A 20,873-nucleotide genomic window follows, 5' to 3' on the forward strand; every position below is an offset into this window, starting at 1 on the left:
ACATCCACTTGTCTATCAACTACCCCCGTAGACATCCACTTGTCTGCCAACTGTCCACTCGAAGCCCTCGAAATGTACTCATTTTTCATCAACAGAGAATACCCCAGCAGTGTGATTGACAGGGCCCTTGCCCGAGCCAAAAACACCCCCCGTACCATCAACCTGATCAGGAACTCTCGCCGTAACAACCGCATTCCTTTCGTGCTTCCTTACCACCCTAACACACTTCCTATCCCCAGGACCATTAACCACAACTTTTCCATCCTACAGAATGATCCCTCCATTGGGGCCCTCTTTTCTGATCGCCCTATCATCTCATATCCGCCGACCACCTAATCTGCGTAACCTCCTTGTTCACAGCTCCCTTGACCGCCCTCAACAACCATCCACACCAGGCACTTTCCGTTGCAACAGAGCTCGCTGTATCACTTGCAAGTACACAGCCACCACCACACTCATTCAAGGCCCCTCAGGACAATTCCGGATCACCCAGACAGCATCTTGTACCTCCAGCAACCTTATTTACTGTATCTCTTGCAGTAAATGCCCAGCCATCTACATTGGAGAAACAGGAAGGAGACTCGGAGACCGCTTCAGAGAACACGTCAGGGCTGTGAAGATTAAAGATCTCTCCAAGCCCATTGTTTCTCATTTCACCTCTGACGGCCACGACCACTCTAATCTCTCCGTCTGTGTTCTCAAAGATGGTTTTCCGAACTCATACATCAGAAAGACCACCGAAACTAAAATTATTCTGCAGCTAGGATCACACATTCTCCCTTCCCTTAACGACAGACTACTGTTCTTTTAAATTTTCTCCAGTCATTGGAAGTTTCATTTCACACCTCTCTGCACCCATTCTGACTTCACACCTCTTGATTGGCCTCTCTTTCTGTCCCCTGCTCCCGCCTCTCACTCCTCCTCCCTCCCAACCTTTGTTCTCCCGCTACTTTACCTTTGCCTACTGCCCTGTCTCTCTCACACCTGAAGAAGGCTCCACGGCCAAAACATTGTGTTCTCTTTCTTCTTTTTTTCAGCATGGAATAAACCTATAACTTGTTCCTTTTTTAATCAAAATAATATTAAGACCTGTATGTATTCAAATAGTATTATCATTATTTATACTTACGCATCAAAAGACGATTGCTGAGAAAAACATGACAGTATTTAACCTAAATGGCAAACAACAAATATCAGCAATGCATTGTGGTATATAACCAGAAAAGATGCTGTGTTAGATGTGTTTTCAATTTCAATTATATATGCATTTATTAACGTTGTCAATATTATTACGGTTGCAATTTAACCATGGTGAGAATCCCTGCCTGTCATACAAGAGAGTGGGGTTTGATTCCCGACAGGGAGCTAAGGAGCTTTTTCTATGACCTGTTTACAATTTAAACTGTAGTGTGAGACACCTTTCTTCTACAGAAATCTATTTTTTTAAAGGAGATGAATTGGTTATAACAACACAAAACATCAAAGTGAAGTTGCTTTTCAGCAACTCCTTGGCTACATGGGAATTTTGTTTTTTTGACAGTAGGGTCATTTGCAAAATTAAACAAGGAATTGATTCACTCCTGTGGAATACTGTATAAAATGGAAGACAGGTTTGATATGGAAACAACTACACACATTTTAGTTTTTTTTCCAATTGTACTCCCATCAAAGTGACATAAGAAAAGTCATTGTCAGAAGTGGGATATGAAAACAAGCCACCAGGGGAGACGGCTGTAATAACGTCACCAGAAATATATTGAAAACAAATGGGCTGTCACTAAGGAAATTCATAGAGAAATACAGGTCCCACCATAAAACACCATAAGGAGTGCAAAACATGTTAAGTTATTTCTGTACTTCATCAGTGTCGGTAAAAGAGGGACTCAAGGACACAAAGACTCTAGTTTGGGATTCAGGCTGAGAAAGGGAAGTGTGACTTTGGACACAGGGCATTGCAGAGAGGAACAAATGGCGCAACGAAACAAAATGCCAAAACCAAAATGCCATTGAACCAGGGACCTTTAGAGCATCAGTCTAAGGCTTTCTCAGCTGAGCTATTTCAACCTCTGTGTATGATCCAACCTCTGCTGTCTGCAGTAGCCTCCCAAAGTTCCAGCATGAGTGCACGAAGAGGAGTGGTAGAGTGTTACTGCAACGTCATTCAGAAGGGGAGTGATCCAGCTCAGCTCTCTGAGGTTTGGTAGATACATCTTCTTCATGAGTAATGTAGGATCAACTTCTTCAGGCTGGAGGAAGGGCTTGCATTTCGGCAGTAGTAACTGACTGAGTAGTGACTTCTAGGACCTGGTCTTATCAGGTTGCTTTGCCACGTTTGTCAGTTCTGCTGAAAAAACCTGTCTCTAGGAAATTTAGGAAGCAAAAGAATGACTATGTGAAAGGTGACATGATCTGCTGGCTGTTTGATGTGATCATGAATGACACAGGAAATTCGAATTCTTGCAATAAAACAAAACAAGATCCATAAAACACTGGTGGGAGTGCAAAATGTGAGAAGATAAAAAGACACCTGTTTCTGCCCAATTTCAAACAGGGGATCTTGCACATGTGTGATGAACGTGATAATCACAATATTACAGAAATGACAGCAGCATTGAACATGGCGAGACGTAAAAGATTGTTAATTCCCTTCAAATACTCACAGTGTGTTTATTCTGCTGTATTAATTTACTGTGCTCATCCGGCAGTAACAAACCTGTTATCTACACACTGCTCCCAGGTGACTCCACATTCTACAGCTCTCTAGCAAAAGAGGAAGTCAGACTACAGAAATGGAGAAAATCTCCTCTTCAGAATGTGGAAATATATTCCTGAGAGAAGTCGTTTCTTGAAGTTCAACACTCTCTGCAAGTCACCCATTCCCACCTTGCGCAGTGCAGTGGTTATCACATTCTCTTAACACACCAAAGGGTTTCAGTTTGAAAGCGGGCGAAAACAAGTGATCACTTTTTGCACATTTGTCACTGCTGAGGTTGCTTTATGGGTCTATTTTCTATACTGTGCTGATCAACTGGAAATCAAATGGCAAAAAAGACCCATTCCCACACCTAAGGTCAAATATTAGGAATCAAAACTGCTCGATTGTATGGAAGCACACAGCTTTATTAAGATGTCCAAGTGCAAGATCTTTTTATTCATAGAAGACCCTATTTATGTTATATGAGAAATATTAATACAGAATCTTTTTTCACCAAATAAATGGGCTTCCTGACTTCAGAAAGCCTTCTAGACAAATACTAAAAGAGCAAAAATTCCATTTGGTCAAAGAAATGAAAACACATACCCTACCAAACCGTGAGTACAGGCCATTCAGGGTGATAATACAGAAACATTTATAATTCAACAAATAAAACCTGTCAACTGGTAATCACCACTTATCATAAAAAATAAGTAGCAATACACAGTAGGGGACTCTTGAGTGCAAGTTAAATCCATGCAAGAAGGGGGTTTAGTGTTGTATTTCCAAATCAGATATGCAAATGAGAGATCTGGCCCAGCCAATCTCAAAGCTCCCTTGGTCTGGAATGGAGCTGCTCCCCTCTTCTAGTTATTCACACTGGAGTTAGGTTACATATTAGCACATTTCATCTAACAGTTGCTCCAGAAACAAAAACGTAAACAAATGACCTGGAATGTGACCACACCTATTAGAATGTAGTTCAACAGATAACTTGTAAACCTTGTCATAAGATTTTTTTTGTTCTACAAAATATACTTTATTCCGCAAAAAAAACATCTCAAAAGGAACATCTCACACATATTAACACTCCATGTAATAAAAAACAACGGCGGAACGGAGATTGATTGTCCGTTATCAATCTTTGCAAGTGGGGGCGAATTTGCGCAATTAACAGAGTCCCTCCAAACCTAGCACTTGCTATTGTCCTTTAATCCCTGTATAGGGCCCAAAGTCCTTTCCAGCGCTCCCTCGCCGTGGGGAAACCCCATTTGGCGACTAGGCGCTTCGTCCTCCTCCTGAGGTCTGATTGGCTCCCGCAGCGCCCGACAGAGGTTGCAGTAGAAGATGCAGTCGAGTTTCATGGGGAAACGTGGGACATCTCGACCCCCTTCCTCGACCGGCTGACACATCCGTGATGTACTCATACTTGCCGCCCCAGACGAAGCCGAAGATCATCCCTTGCAGCGCTCGTCTGAGTCTGGCCGGCAGCGTGTACACCACCGCCAGGTAAACCAAAGCCGGCAGGATGTCTGCTTTCAACACCATCACTTTCCCTGTGTAGGACAGCGACCACGTTTTCCACAGACCCAGCTTCGCGTTCATCTTGGCGATCCTCTTGGTCTAGTTGTTGGTCTCGTTGTCCTGGCTCTGGAAGGAAACCCCCAGTATTTTGAGGGGCTCCGTGCAGAGCACGAGACCCTCCGGCGCCGTCGTCCTGTACTTCCAGGGCCCGAAGAACTTCAGTTTGCTCTTTCGGCGGTTGAGTTTCGACCCCGAGGCTCTGGAGTATTGCTCCATGACCTGCAGGGCCCTCCTCAACCCCCTGTCCGACCTCAGGAACAGCGTCGTGTCGTCTGCGTACTGGGAGATCTTCTGGGTTTCCCCCGCGCCTCCCGGTATCTCCAGGGTCCCGTCACACCGTCTCTGCTAAGGGCTCTTGAAGAGCAGGGAGATGATGCCCTCCCTCATGGTGTCTCCGAGTTTCACCCAGCGGAAAATCTCCTGCGCCACTTCCACCAGATCTGCCCCCAGGGTGTCCCAGAAGCAGGTGTAGAATTCCTTGGGGATTCCGTCCGGCCCAGGCACCTTGCCATTCTCCATGGACAAGAGCGCCGCCTTCAGCTCCTCGGCCGCGATCGGACCCTCCAAGTCCTCCCTCACCTCCTCAGGTACTCGTGCCTTCAGCTCCTCCAGAAAAGCATCGCCTGCCTCCACCTCCGTCTGCTTTTCTGAAAAGAGCTCCGTGTAGAAAGCGGTGGCCGCTTCTACCTTGTCGCTCTCGTCCAGCACTTCCTCTCCATCTCCCCGTCTCAGGCCGTGGATCACCCTCTTTTTCTGGGCTCCTCGGACCTGATTGAGTTTGCGGAGCCTCTCCTTCAGGTCCCGTGCCCGGGCTGAATTGAAGGCTCCTCCCCCGTTAGCCGAGCTGTACTCCTCCTCTAGTTGTCTCTGGAGTCATGCAGCTTCCTTCCTCTCCCTGGCCGCCTTCCGTCTGCAGTACGTCTGCGCCAGGGTTCGGGTCCTGTCTTTCACTGACTCCCACCATTCCACCACGGAGCTGTAGCCATCTCTCAGATCGCCCCAGCTCGCGTAGTCTTTCCGGAACAGTGCCCTGAAGTCGTCTTCCTCCAGTATCTCCCGGTTCAGCTTCCAGTACCCACGACCGAATGCCGGCAGGCTGGTGTTAGCCACCACCGTCCAGCGCTCGTGGTCGGAATACCACGCCGGGGACACCGTCGCCGACTCCAGGGAGCAGGTCGTGTGCAGGAAGATGTAGTCCAGGCGGCTGCACACTCCCCGGGAGTTTTTCCAGGTTGTTCCGGCGTCGTTAGGGCGACACCGTCTGAAGCCGTCTACTAGGGAGAACTGCTTAAGTAGCGATTCCAGCTCTGCCGAGCTAGCGTCGCTCCCCTTCTCCCGGTCGACGTTGAAGTCCCCGCCAAGCACCACCTGTCTGTTGGTGGTGCAGCAGCTGGCCAGGTCAGCAAACACTTCCTTCAGGATAGAGGGTTCTGTTGGAGCATAGACGTTAATTGCTCTCAACTTCTGCCCCCTCCAGTCGATGTGTGCGACCAGGATCTGGCCCTGCACCACCGGGAAGGAGGAAACCAGCGTCATTTCTGGGTTTCCGAGGAGGATTCCCACTCCGGAAGAGTGGACCCCTCCTACACTCCAGCATGATTCTCCCTTCATCCATTCCCTGGTGAATGTCAGCTTGTCGCTTTCATCCTTCAGGTGGACCTCCTGTAAGAAACAAACTGAGAGGCCAGATCATGAAAGACTCCCCGTCTTTTCAACGGGTCTATTAGCCCTCTCACGTTAGTTGTTAGAAAGGTAAGTTTCACAATCATGATTAAACAAGTGAAAGTTGAACCTCCTCTCTTTGTGCTTACAGTGGAAAACTTGGGAGTCTACATCTGGGCACTGTTTAGCCTAGATGTAGCTCCTCTTGTCTGGGTCCTGGGGGGAATATGCTGGGCTCCCTCCAGGTCTCGCTGGGGACTGAAAGGTAAACATGCTGGACAGGTCCAGCCCTACCATCAGTCCCGGCTCCAGGGCGGCTTCAAAGTAATCCTCGTCTTCCTCGAGGATACTCTCCGCCACCGCTTTGGGAAGGCTTTTTTCTTCCCTTTCTCCAGGAGTTTCGGGGACCTCCAGTTGCTCCTGGGCCTCGGGGGAAGGGGGCTCCACTTCCTGGGCTGCCTCTTCCTGTTGTTCCTGGGCCTCGGGGGAGGGGGTTCCGACATCCTGGGCTGCCTCTTCCTGTTGTCCCTGGGCCTCGGGGGCAGGGGGTTACCTCTTCCTGGGCTGCCTCCTCCTGTTGTCCGTGGGACTCGGGGGAGGGGGGTTCTGTTTCCTGGGCTGTCACTTCCTGTCGTCTTTGGGCCTTGGGGGGGAGGGTTTCCATTTCCTGGGCTGCCTCCTCCGGTTGTTACTGGGCCTCGGGGGAAGAAAGTTCCGTTTCCTCTAGGACGAGGAAACGGTTCTCCCTTACCACTCTTTTCTTTTGTCCTTCCGAAGGTGGATCCGCCCTGCATCTCTTCTCCCGCTTTCTCTTTCCCTTCTTGCTGGGAGTTATTAGGGCCCTTTCTCCGGTCGGCCATTTTGTCCGTCGTCCTGGCAGCCATCTTGTGGCACTGGTGCAGCTGGGGGTGTGGCCTCGGCAGTTTCGGTTCTCTGCGGGGGAGGTGCGGGTTCTTTGTTCTCACCTCTCTCCCTTTGTCTTGAGACCGGTTTCTGCCCGCCGGCTTCCACCACCTGCGCAAATGAAGGTTTGCTTACCTTGCATTGGTGAAGGAGGTGCCCCTCTTTGTTACAGTTGTGACATCTGACGATGTCACACGTGTTCTCCTTGTGGCATCCTGGGGTAGTAAAGGTACCCCCTGTCGGCTCCGATGTTGAAGCAGGCCGGGGGGTGCTGGAAACCGTCGACGCCCTCTGGGTCCTCTTTCAGGAGGACTCGGTACTGGCGTTTGCCATACCAGACGCCGCAACTGTCCCTGATCTCCGTCGGTTTGCCCACCACAGTTACATACCTCCCTAGGTACGCTGTTACCAGTTCCATTGGTTCATAGGGGTTGTATGTGAGGACTGTGATGGTCCTCTGGTTTGTCTTCCTCATAGGCTCCGGCCTGAAATCAGAGAAACCGGGTGCTTACCTTTTTCTCTGATCATTTTCGTTGCCTTTTCATATGAGGCGTCCGTGGCCATGTAGGTCTCCATGTATCTCTCTGCCTTGTTGTCTTGCAGGCAGTAGAGATCTCCGGCCACCAACTGCAGGATCCCTCTCAGGAAGGTAATGAAAAAGGATTTCGCAGTTGGCATCGTCTCTGTTTTCTTGGTCCAGTGGAACCGGATCAGTGTCTTCTTGTCTGCCATCTGGAAAGGAGAAAAAAGAAAAAAGGAGAGAAAGAGAGAGAGCAAGGTCCTGTGGAGAGGAGGGTTTAGCTGCTAAAGGAGCAGCGAGGGAGCCCTGGCCTTTGTCCTTGTGGGCAAAGCCCAGCTAGGTGCAGGCGCAGGAGGAGAGAGAGAGAGGGAGCGGATAATGCTTCCGAGTCTCCAGGAAGAAACTAAGAACTGCGGGCAGGCCACGAGTACCTACTCCCTGCCAAGAGGCCAAGGAGGCAGAGAGAGAGAGAAGAAGCGGATTGCGCTTCCGAGTCTCGAGGAAGAAAGCAAGCACTGCGGGCAGGCCACGAGTACCTACTCCCAGCCAAGAGGCCAAGGAGGCGGAGCAAGAGAAAGGGGGAGGGGAGAGGAGAGAGCAGAGAGAGAGAACGTTGCTGCCGGATCCCACCCAGCTCAGCTGCTGCTTGGCCTTAACCCCCGAGGCTCAACCTAGGGCGATACCAGCTCAAGCACTCTTCAGGATCTTCGATCGCCTTCTAGAACTTTGGAAAGACAGGAACTGCGGGCATGCCACTTGAACTTGATCTTAGCCAAAAGGCCGATAAAATTGGATTCCAGCTCACTGGCCCTGCAAAACTTAGTTCAAGACTTTAAACTCTCAGACACATATAGATGTATATATCCCACAACAGCAGGATATACATGGTCAGGGAGGAATAGCAGCTCCAGAACTGACTATTGCTTTGCCTCAGAGAGAGTGAAAGTTGTTGGGGTCACTCTTCAGCCTGTCTTCTTCTCAGATCATCAAGCTTTAGGGTGTAGAGTGGAACTCCAGGGCGGGACTTTCTTTGGCCCAGGCCTCTGGAAACTCAACACAAAGCTGCTAGAGAATGACGGGGTAGTATCCTGCTACAAGGAGAAACTATCACAGTGGCTGTCCTTGCAGTGTCTGTATGGGTCAGTAGGAGGATGGTGGGAGGAGGTGAAGGTGAGGACGAGGGTCTTTTTCATGGCTGAGGGAAGGAAGGCTGCCAGACGGAGAGGAGTGTTAGCCAGGAAACAGAGGCAGCTGCAGCGTCTCTACACGATGCTGCACAGTGGCTTCGATGTGCTCGAGGATATCACCCTTTTAAAAAAGGATGTCTGGAGCATAGCGGAAGAAAGTAGTCGAGGAGTGCTGTTAAGAAGCTGAGTGCAGTTCTTGGAAGAAAATGAGAAGTGTACTCGCTTCTTTTTCAGGAAAGTGGTAGGCTCCAAGTCTGTCATGGAAAGTGTAGTTGATGAGGAGGGAAGAGAGAGTACAGAGCTGAGTGCTATCCTCTCCTGCATTGAGGCCTTCTTGTCACGGACGTCCAAGGGGCCTAACCGTAGGTAGCAGGAGGGCGGAAAAAGACCCATATGCGTAGCGGCGAGACGGGAAAAAGGCCCGGGCTCATTTGTGCAAATAGTTCAGGAATGCCGTATAGAAACCTGTGCCCTCAGGGAGCGGATGTGGGGCGCCCTGGTGCTAGGCGGGTCTCAGGACATCCAAACGTCAGTGCTGAGCGAGGACAGAGTGCAAGACCCGGAAATATTTAGCCAAAGGGAAAGAGAGGGACAGGAAAGACAGCAGACCAGAAACAAGGGACAGGACAGAGAAGGACCGCCCTCTGGCTGCATAGGGCGTGACACTTCTACACAAGACTGTACAGCTCTACAGAGGTAAAGGATGAAGAAATTCATTTTTTTACCTCAAAGCTAGAAAACATTTTGAGTGAAGAAGATAGGGAAGTACTTGAGGAGGATTTGACAGTAGAAGAGCTGAGAAGCTATTTAGAGCTTACAGAAGGGGAAAACTCCGGGTACTGACAGGCTCCCTAGAGGGGCGTCTGCTTTTACTACTTGCATGAATGAAGGCAAAAAAAAGCCAATCGATGTGAACGAACGGCGCTTTACAGAGGAGTACTGCCTGACTGGATCGTTGATGAACGACAGAGGCCACTCGACCTCTTCTCGGTTTTCTTCAATGACTTACTAAGGATCTTCTTCACATTCGCCCATGCAGGGGAAGCCAGTTACACCAAAGCAAATGCAGGAAAGTGCAATTCAAGCAGAGACCAGGAGGGACTTGTTTACACCGAGAGTTGTCGGAGAATGGAACAATGCGCCCAGCCCTGTTGCTGGAGCCGATTCTTGATGAGATCTTGGGCTCACTAAGAAGCCCCCGCTGGATGCTAATCTTTCTGTTGTTCTTGCAGGTCCTGCGCTGCTTTTGAGTCGACAGAGCTCGTCCTGGTCTGTCGGCACAGCCCAATTGCAAATGATCGGCTCCGCGTACAGAAGGAACGTGCGTTTGGTACAAGAGTGCATGAAGGCACCGGAAATACATTGGGAACAAATGACCGGTCACTCAAGACCTCTGTGAAGTACAGGAGCGTGCAAAAAGAGGCTGTTCCCGTCTGGTTTCGAACCGGGGATTTTTCCGCATGTGAGGCAAACGTGATAACCGCTGCACTACGGAAACAGTGAGAGAAGGGACGCCCCGGCAGTGAGTATTCAACCTTATTGCATTACTGCTCCCAACCAGTTGATATCAATTTAATTCCTAAGGGTTATGTACTTGTTTTGAGTATCTCATGTAGAAGTTGTAAACAAGTTCAATTACGAAATGGTCTAAATGAATGATATACCGAACTTATGTCCTCTTGATATGTGTAACTCTTTGTAACTAAATGAATTTATATCTTTTGTATTCTGATAACCCATACGATAAGATCTGTTAGGTTTGCATGCATATTCTATATATTAACAAATGTATCCTCGTGTATTTGTACCTGTGTGTGCGTTGTTTGAGTTATGTCGCATGGTTGGATTCTAAGACCATTAAAAGAATCAATTTTGTGATTTACTGCCACAAAAATAATTGTCCCAATAAATGCCCAAACCCCTACAGAACTGGTGCCTCGTGAGAGAACACTACAACAGTGTGTGATATCCTGTCCCAGCCTGTGGAGCAGACAGCGAGCCTGTCTCTTAATAATACTAATAATACAGTGTGTGATTCCCTGCCCCAGCCAGAGGAACAGACAGTGAGCCTGTCTCTCAATAATAATACAGTGTGTGATCTCCTGTCCCAGCCTGGGAAACAGTGAGTCAGCCTCTCAATAATTATAATACAGTGTGATCTACTGTCCCAGCCTGAGGAACACACAGTGAGCCTGTATCTAAATAATAATAATACAGTGCGTGATCTCCTGTACTAGCCTGAGGAATAGACAGCGAGCCTGTCTCTCAATAATGATAACCTAGTGTGGAATGTCCTGTCCCAGTCTGAAGGACAAACAGTGAGCATGTCCCTCAGTAATAATAGAACAGTGTGTGATCTCCAGTCCCAGCAGGAGGAACAGACAGTGAGTCTGTATCTCAATAATAATAATACAGTGTGTGATCTCCTGTCCAAGCCTGGCGAACACTGAGGCTGTCTCTCAATACTAATAATACAGTGTGTGATATCCTGCCCCAGCCTGAGGAACAGACAGTGAGCCTGTCTCTCAATAATAATAATACAGTGTGTGATTTCCTGTCCCAGCCTGGGGAACAGTGAACCAGATACTCAATAATAATAATACAGTGTTATCTCCTGTCTCAGCCTGGGGAACACTGAGCCTGTCTCTCAATACTAATTATACAGTGTGTCATTTCCTGCCCCAGTCAGAGGAACAGACAGTGAGCCCGTCTCTCAATAATAATAATACAGTTTGTGATCTCCTGTCCCAGCCTGAGGAACAGACAGTGAGCCTGTCTCTCAATAATAATAATACAGAGTATGACCTCCTGTCCCAGCCTGGGGAACAGTGAGCTTGTCTCTCAATAATAATAATACAGTGTGTCATTTCCTGTCCCAGCCTGAGGAACAGTGAGCTTGTCTCTCAATAATAATAATAATAGAGTTTGAACTCCTGTCCCAGCCTGAGGAACAGTGAGCCTGTCTCTCAATAATAAAAATACAATGTGTGATCTCCTGTCCCAGCCTGGGGAACACTGAGGCTTTCTCTCAATACTAATAATACAGTGTGTGATATCCTACCCTAGCCTGAGGAACAGACAGTGAGCCTGTCTCTCAATAATAATAATAGAGTGTGTGATTTCCTGTCCCAGCCTGAGGAACAGACTGTGAGCTTCTCTCAATAATAATAATCCAGTGTGTGATCTCCTGTTCAAGCCCAAGCGAAGACAGAGTGAGCCTATCTGTCAATAATAGTAATTCAGTGTGTGATCTCCTGTCCCAGCCTGAGAAACAGACAATGAGCCTGTCTCTCAATAATAATAATACAGCGTGTGATCTCCTGTCCCAGCCTGAGGAACAGACAGTGAGCCTGCCTCTCAATAACAAGCCAATGTGTGATCTCCTGTCCCAGCCTGAGGAACAGAGAGTGAGCCTGTCTCTCAATAATAATACAGTGTGTGATCCTCTGTCCCAGCCTGAGGAACAGACAGTGAGCCTGTCTCTCAATAATAATAATACAATGTGTGATCTCCTTTCCCAACCTGAGGAACAGACAGTCAGCCTATCTGTCAATAATAATAATACAATATGTGATGTCCTGTCTCAGCCTGTGGAACAGAGAGTAAGCCTGTCTCTCAATAATAATAATACAGTGTGTGATCTCCTGTCCCAGCCTGGGGAACAGTGAGCCAGACTCTCAGTAATAATAATACAGTGTGATCTACTGTCCCAGCATGAGGAACAGTGAGCCTGTCTCTCAATAATAATAATACAGTATGTGACCAACTGTCCCAGACTGAGGAAATGACAGTGAGTCTGTCTCTCAATAATAATAATACAGTGTGAATTCCTGTCTCAGCTTGTGGAACATACAGTGAGCCTGTCTCTCTATAATAATAATATAATGTATGACCTCCTGTCCCAGCCTGGGGAATATACAGTGAGCCTGTCTCACTATAATAATAATACAGTGTCTGATCTCCTGTCCCAGCCTGAGGAACAATAAGCCTGTCAATCAATAATAATACAGTATGTGATGTCCTGTCTCCGCCTGAGGAACAGAGAGTAAGCCTGTCTCTCAATAATAATAATAAAGTGTGGGATCTCCTGTCCCAGCCTGGGGAACAGTGTGCCAGACTCTCAATAATATTAATAATAATAATACAATGTGATCTACTGTCCCAGATTGAGGAACAGACAGTGAGCCTGTCTCAATAATAATACAGTGTGTGACCATCTGTCCCAGACCGAGGAAAAGACAGTGAGTCTGTCTCTAAATAATTATAATAATACAGTGTGGGATCTCCTGTCCCAGCCTGGGGAACAGACAGTGAGCCTGTCTCTCAATAATAATAATACAGTGTGTGATCTCCTGTCCCAGACTGAGGAACAGACAGTGAGACTGTCTCTCAATAATTATAATAATACTGTGTGAGCTCCTGACCCAGCCTGGGGAACATACAGTGAGCCTGTCTCTCTATAATAATAATTCAGTGTGGGATCTCCTGTCCAACTCTGAGGAACAGACAGTGAGCCTGTCTCTAAATAATAATAAAACAGTGTGTGATCCTCTGTCCCAGCCTGAGGAACAGACAGTGAGCTTGTCTCTCAATAATAATAATACAGTGTGTGATCTCCTGTCCCAGCCTAAGGAACAGTGAGCCTGTCAATCAATAATAATACAGTATGTGATGTCCTGTCTCAGCTTGAGGAACAGAGAGTAAGCCTGTCTCTCAATAATAATAATACAGTGTGGGATCTCTTGTCCCAGCCTGAGGTACAGACAGTGAGCCTGTCTCTCAATAATAATATAGTGTGTGACCACCTTCTGTGGTCTGTTTCAAATCCGCCCGCGATGAGACACCGAGGAGAAATGAAGCACCCCAGTCGCGCTAGAAAATCACCTGGGAAAGAGACTTTCAATGTAGGAAAAAAAAGTCGTTAGTAACAGACATAATATGTTTGTTTTGTTTTTTTAATCGCTGCGATGTGTGACTAAGCTCATACGACTAAGAGTTGCCCCCTTTGTCTAGATCTGGTAACCTGCTCGTCGCTGGTGGGCCAGATCGTGTCCCCCGTCACTACACTGGGGCATTAAGACCCTCACAGACCGCAGGGTGAGTGCCCCCTGCTGGCCCCACTGAGAGGTCGAATCCCACCTCCTCCGCTCTCTGCGAAAAGCAGTATCTTCAGGCCCTGACATCCCACCCCTGCCACTCTCTGCGTAAATAAGTATCGTCAGGCCCTGACATCCCACCCCTGCCACTCCCTGCGTAAAGAAGTGTCGTATGGCCCTGACATCACACCCCCACCACTCTCTGCGGAAAGCACTGTCGTATAGCCCTGACACCCAACCCTCCACTCTCTGCATTAAGCACTGTCGTATAGCCCTGACACCCACCCCTCCACTCTTTGAATAAAGCAGTGTCGTCAGGCCCTGACATCCCACCCCCGCCACTGTCTACGTAAAGTAGTATCGTCAGGGCCTGACATCCCACTCCCGCCACTCTCTGTGTAAAGTAGTGTCATATGGCCCTGACACCAATCCCTCCACTCTCTGCATAAAGCAGTGTCTTATGGCCCTGAAACCCTCCCCTCCACTCTCTACATAAAGCAGTGTTGTCAAGCCCTGACATCCCTCCCCCGCCACTCTCTGTGTAAAGCACTGTCGTATGGCCCTGACATCACACCCCCACCACTCTCTGCGTAAAGCACTGCCGTATAACCCTGACACCCTCCCCTCCACACTCTGCGTTAAGCTGTGTTGTCAGGCCCTGATATCCCACCCCCGCCACTCTCTGTGTAAAGCAGTGTCATATGGCCCTGACATCACACCCCCACCACTCTCTGCGGAAAGCACTGTCATATAGCCCTGACACCCACCCCTCCATTTTTTGCATAAAGCAGTGTCGTCAAGCCCTGCCACTCTCTGCGTAAAGAAGTGTCGTATGGCCCTGACATCCCACCCCTGCCACTCCCTGCGTATAGAAGTGTCGTATGGCCCTGACATCACACCCCCACCACTCTCTGCCGAAAGCACTGTCGTATAGCCCTGACATCCCACCCCTCCACTCTCTGCATAAAGCAGTGTCGTCAAGCCCTGACATCCCACCCCCGTCACTCTCTGTGTAAAGCAGTGTCATATGGCCCTGACATCCCACCCCCACCACTCTCTGTGTAAAGCAGACATGTTACAGACATTTACAACAAAGACATATTATAAAATATTGACATATACTGTAGGCGGCTGGAGCATTATTGGGAGACAGACTCACTGTTCCTCAGGCTGTGACAGGAGATCACATACTGGGCTGCCAGATCAACTGAGTTCCCTCCTCCCTCTCCCAGTAGGATTGGGACCCGTTGTGATTCTGGCAGGTGTGGGAACTCTGGGATTAGATTCCTGAATTTTGGGAAGAATGTTTCTCTAATCCCAGAGTATCTGTCACAGTGCAGTAGGAAGTGCACCTCTGTCTCTATTTCTCCCCGCTGGCAGTGGGAGCATAGCCTGTCCTCTCTGGGCAGCCAGGTCTGCCTGTGTCGCCCAGTTTCTATGGCCAGGTTGTGGTCACTGAGCCTGTACTTCGTCAGGGTCTGTTTCTGTTTGTTATTTTTTATTTTGGTCAAATATTCAGCTAGTGTGTATTGTCTGTTTAAGGTTCTGTAGCATTCCAGTTTATGTTGTGTTTGTGTGTGTGTGTCCCAGTGTGTGAGATATTGCTGTTTGATCTGTGCTGTGATGTGCTTGAGTCTGGGTTGTGGTGCTCTAGCAGTGCTGTCCTGAGGCTGGTTAGTGTCGGTGTCACTCACTGCGAGTGTGATTTCAGCAGAGTCTCTGTACTCTTGGGACACTTGACTCACCTGTCTCTCTCTTTCTCTCCCTGTGTTGTCCCTCTCCTGCCCCCTCTCTCCCTCCTCGGACTCCAGCTGGAGGAGGTCCAATCACCACCTCCTGTGAGACAGAAGAAAAAGAAGGTGGGTAATGCTCTGATCCTCTCTTTACTCCTGTCCAGTGTCCAGTCAGTGTCCAGTCAGTGTGTCTGTATGAACCCCTCTCTCTCTCAGTGCAGTGTTCATGTACTGGAGTGTCCAGTCAGTGTGTCTGTATGAACCCCTCTCTCTCTCAGTGCAGTGTTCATGTCCTGGAGTGTCTAGTCAGTGTGTGTGTATGAACCCCTCTCTCTCTCAGTGCAGTGTTCATGTACTGGAGTGTCCAGTCAGTGTGTCTGTGTGAACCCCTCTCTCTCTCAGTGCAGTGTTCATGTACTGGAGTGTCCAGTCCGACTCTTAACGTGACGCTCCTGTCTCTGCTTCAGAAGCGCCGATGCGTCTTTTTAAAGTCCCTGAGCTGCGTGTCAGTGGAGACAGAAGATCAGGACGAGCCGATGGAGGCGGCGGAGACCGTAGCTCAGGAGAGGAAGAACGAGGGAGAGGAGAAGCAGGCTGCCGGGAAGGACAAGAAGAGGAAGAGGAGGTGCAGGTGAGCAGACAGGGGGGCGCCGCCCGGTCGTGTCTGTGATTCAAGGAGGAGTCTCCTCTTGCTGTTTGATGTCATGGTGACGTCTGTGTCTGTGTCCCTCACACCTGCAATAACAATATCTTTCCAGGTTCCTTTCCTGGTTCTGTGCCTGCTAAGATCTGGACTGGACTGGACTGGACTGAATTGGACTGGACCGGAGCTGAGAGACACCAGACTGGACCGAAGCTGAGGGACCCCAGACTGTGCTGGACCAAAGCTGAGGGACCCCAGACTGGACTGGACAGGAGCTGAGGGACACCAGACTGTGCTGGACCGACGCTGAGGGACCCCAGACTGTGCTGGACCGAAGCTGAGGGACCCCAGTCTATGCTGGACCGAAGCTGAGGGACCCCAGTCTGTGCTGGGCCGAAGCTGAGGGACCCAAAACTGTGCTGGTCTGAAGCTGAGGGACCCCAGACTGGACAGCACTGGAGCTGAGGGACACCAGACTGGACTGGACTGGAGCTGAGGGGCCCCAGACTGGACTAGACTGGAGCTGAGAGGCCCCAGACTGGACTGGACCAAAGCTGAGGGACCTCAGGCTGTGCTGTACCGAAGCTGAGGGACACCAGACTGTGCCGGACCGAAGCTTAGGGACCCCAGTCTGGACCGAAGCTGAGGGACCCCAGTCTGTGCTGGAACGAAGCTGAGGGACCTCAGACTGGACCGAAGCTGAGGGACCCCAGTCTGTGCTGGACCGAAGCTGAGGGACCCCAGACTGTGCTGGACCGATGCTGAAGGACCCCAGTCTGGACTGAAGCTGAGGGACCCCAGACTGGTCTGAACTGAAGCTGAGGGGCCCCAGACTGGACTGATGACCTTTTGTTAAGCATCAATAAATTTTTTTTTAAAAAAATCTGTTTAGCTTTTGGTTTTTGAGCGGACTGGAGCATCATCCAGGTAGGGGCTGCACACTGGGGGGGCTGGAGGGGATCCCCCTGACCTGGGAGGAGCTCTGAGTGGAGAGTCCAGACTTATTAATTATTATTATTATTCGTGCTGCACTGGTCTTCAGTCCTGGCAGTGAAAGGGGGACTCTGTGATCAGTACAGATACTTTTGACTGTCTAATAATACACAATACAAATGGAAAACAGGGTAGCGCTGTAGTCCCTTCGAAACGTTTTGAACTGCCAGAAGAAGTTTTCACAACCCGGACTCGTGAAGGTACAGGTCTTCTCCCTTTGTCCGGAGTAAGGTGAGAGGTCACCCCCTCGGGGCGCAGTATCCCCGATGCACCCCCCCACCACCACCCAAAACGACACACACTTCTGTGACGATTGGGAGACCCCGGTTCGACCAGCCCCTGCGGTGGAGGAAACGACCCGCTGGAGAGAATACGCAGACTCCACACAGAAGGGTCACCTCGGCATTTATTCCAACAGCAAAACAACACCAGAGAGAAACGGTCTCCGAAAGATAAGCGCACACCGGGAAAAACACGATGGGGTCATTACAAATGGGAATAGGAGTTCTTTTTTTTAATGTTTTTATTAGAGAGAGGCACTGAACTTTGGGGAACGTGACATCCACCCAGTATTACTAGTAGGTTGATAAATATAAATGTTCTTTTTCCCCCCGTATGATACCTCGCGAAATATAACGATGGCCAACTCCTTAAGTTGAAATTTAAACCCTTCTCACGCTACAAGACAGTCCGTCAACATCGCCGCGGCCCGAAGCGCGACCTTCGGTATGACGTTGGCCGAAGGGGGTGGGGTAAGTACGTCACAGCCGGGGGAAGCCCCTATCACGTGAGAGGGGTGCGGCGGGCGACGAGCCCCAGGGGGCGAAGAGAAGTTGATTTGCGTGGGGTGTGGAAACACTACACGACCGGGCAAGCGAGCCGTTTTTTTTTTGTTTTGTTTTTTCCAGAACATCAGAACAACCGCAGAGATGACCATCGATCCACCTCCAGACGTTTCCTTTTTTGTCCTCTTTGGCCCCCAAAATAAAAAAAAAAACTGGGATCCATCGTGCCGTTGCCAAATTAAAACGTCAACCACTTTTCGAGCTTTCGTGCTGTCCATGATGAAACCGTCATGGTTGTGTAAGCATACGTTACGTCACAGACCGGCGGCGCTCGGACGTGAGGAGTGTCGTTACGTTTTTGAAACGGGCATGTCAGACAAGATCTCTGACAAGATCTCCGAAAAACCCAAACCTGTAAGATTCAATTTCAATTCAGTTTTTTTATATAGCGCCTTTCACAACAAGAATGCCCCAAGGCCCCGAACAAAGGAGTTGTTCCACACCCCCGCCACCCTCTGTGTACAGTAGAGCCCCCTGTACTGACTGGAGGAGCTCACCCAGCTGTGTCTGGAGAGAAGCCGGGGTATCGGCTTCAACCACAGGGCTGGGCGGCTTGTTCCCCACCCCCACCCCCTTCTGTGTACAGAAGAGCCTCCTGTCCTGACTCCAGTAGGAAATGTCACCTGGAGGCAACACACCGGCTTCTTTTAACAGATCACCTCGGGAATCGGGAACAACGGAGCTGTGTGCGGACGTCTGTACGGAGGGGTTCAGCGTGGGGGGGCTCCGGGCTCGGGTCTGGACTCCCTGTGTTCTTCGGGTCCAAAGACAGGCTTTTGGGCTAATTGGCTTCTGGGAAAACTGGCCCTGGTGTGTGTGTGTCCTGTGATGGAGTGGTGTCCTGTCCAGGGTGTGTGAGTGAGTGTGTGTTTGTCATGTGATGGACTGGTTCCTGTCCAGGTTGTGTGAGTGTGTGTGTCTGAGTGTCCTGTGAGGGACTGGTGTCCTATCCAGGTTGTGTGTGTGTGTCCTGTGAGGGACTGGTGTCCTGTCCAGGGTGTGTGAGTGTGTGTGTGTCCTGTGATGGACTGGTGTCCTATCTAGGGTGTGTGTATGTCCTGTGATGGACCGGTGTCCTGTCCAGGGTGTGTGAGTGAGTGTGTGTGTCTGTGTGTCCTGTGATGGACAGATGGTACCAAGCCTGGACACCCATGAGACACTGGCTTCCTCAGAAGACTCTCACGGAGGGCACACTGTCCCTAACCCGGGTCCAGAAGAAACTACAGTGATCTATAATTCCTGCGCCTCGGAAGGGTTTATGACGTCTATGTCCTGCGCCCGCGCCCGTGGACCGGCGGTTTGGCGTCGCGCTCCGCAGCTCGAGCTTCGGTGCGAGGCAGGGCGGGAGGGAGTCGATGTGGCCTCGGCGCCATCTTTGCTGGTGAGTCAATTGTGACCGTTGCGGTACAATAAACCATCAATAAACCTTTTCCCACCCCGTCCAGTATTTCTATCGCGGCCCACGTCCCTTACAATCGACAAACTATAAAAAAAACAGTAGCCCTTCGCAACATTACACGCCATTTTTTTTATTTTAAACATCCGCTAGATACGCAGGTGGCTCGATACCTGTCTTATCCTCGCCGGCGTCTTTATACCGGCAAGTGAATTTTATTTGAGGTCCCTCAGAATTGTGACAGAAATGTCAGTGAACCACAATAAAAAACGAAACTTTTTTTTAAAGGCGGTTAATGGATTTTCTGAGTAACCGTGTAGCGACTAACGTAAGGAAAAAAAAGTTGTCTTTCCCTACGAAGACGTTTTGGTACAGGACTTTCTTTAAATATCAGTTGTGCATAGCGTTTTACAAAAAGTTGATGATGATCTTGGAGATAATTGCAAAGGAAAATTGAGATAACTACCAAAACTTTACGTGTGAAACGACAGGACAGAACTTTGAACCCACAAAGAAACAAAGTTATGAAATATTGCCTCGTCATGGGGGGTTGATAATTGTAGTAAGTGTTCCTAATTTTCGTAAAGAAATGTATATTATGGGAGACACACGTGAGATTTAGTGTATATACGTTTCATATTGTGCATATATACGGGGTTAAAAAGTGGAATGAGTATGATTATAAACTCGTGTGTCCTATAATCAGATAATTTTTGAACAAGCTTTGATTAGACAGGTGAAAAACAACATCAGATCCTTTTTTTTAATATATTCACACGTCTGAATATCAGCTTCTCCCCTCTGGCCAACATTTCAGGGCTCCCAGGTGTAGATCCCAAATTGAAATATTAATTTGTTACCCAGTTAAACAGTTAATAGAAGTGAGTGACCAGGGTAAATAAAGGTGGGTCAGTGTAAACTGTTTATTCTGGACCAGACTTCATCATGTGTGATATGTCATGTCTTCTTATATTAAGTTTTATCTTTATATTTAGTTCTACATGTGTAATAGATGCGATGTGTGTCCATAAAAAGGTTTCTCCAGGGGAAAATCAAGTTGGTTTAAAAACCGTGTTTCCTTTTTAGGGTACGTTTGCATTCCAAGTGTGGGGTTTTTGCCTTTTTATCATATTTTGGATGTGAATCCGTGGTATTTTTGCTGAGACAAGTTGCCTTTCTTATATGCAGAGGGATCTGCTCGTGAGATGTCCGCTTGGTCCATTTCTGAGCTCAGTATAAGGTGTAGAAAGCATGACTGTCATCATAACCCGCTTCTCACCCAGGTGTGGAATAATGTTGTGACTATTGCTTCAGCAATAACATGCTGATTGCATGTTTCTAGATGGGTATAACAGAGATCTCAACTACTGAGGGGCCTTATTAATAAAGTCTCCACAGCCGAAGCGCTGTGTCTCTTTTCAGCTGGCGATAAACCTTTCCTTGATCCTTTGCGGACTTGTAAAACTGTTCATGATCAGAATAAAAAACGCTCACGCTAATACGCAAGCACCCGTGTCTCGCCAAAGCTGACAAATAAACAGACGGACAAGCCGCACTGCACGTGTGAACAGGGGAATGAGCGAGCGAGTGGGGATAGGGCGCCTCCTGCGCTTTAA

At 48.9% G+C, this 20,873-nt stretch overlaps 1 non-coding gene across 1 annotated transcript; it reads right to left on the reverse strand.

Moving 5' to 3' along the window:
- Nucleotides 1-3,216: 3,216 nt before the first annotated feature.
- Nucleotides 3,217-3,274, reverse strand: LOC148669225 (U7 small nuclear RNA). Its single transcript, XR_015938913.1, has one exon. It is a non-coding gene; the product is annotated as a U7 small nuclear RNA (small nuclear RNA).
- Between the last annotated feature and the right edge of the window lie 17,599 nt (nucleotides 3,275-20,873).

This window comes from Lepisosteus platostomus, chromosome 5 (assembly GCF_059453375.1).
Source record: "Lepisosteus platostomus isolate fLepPlt1 chromosome 5, fLepPlt1.hap1, whole genome shotgun sequence".
Lineage (NCBI taxonomy): Eukaryota > Metazoa > Chordata > Actinopteri > Semionotiformes > Lepisosteidae > Lepisosteus > Lepisosteus platostomus.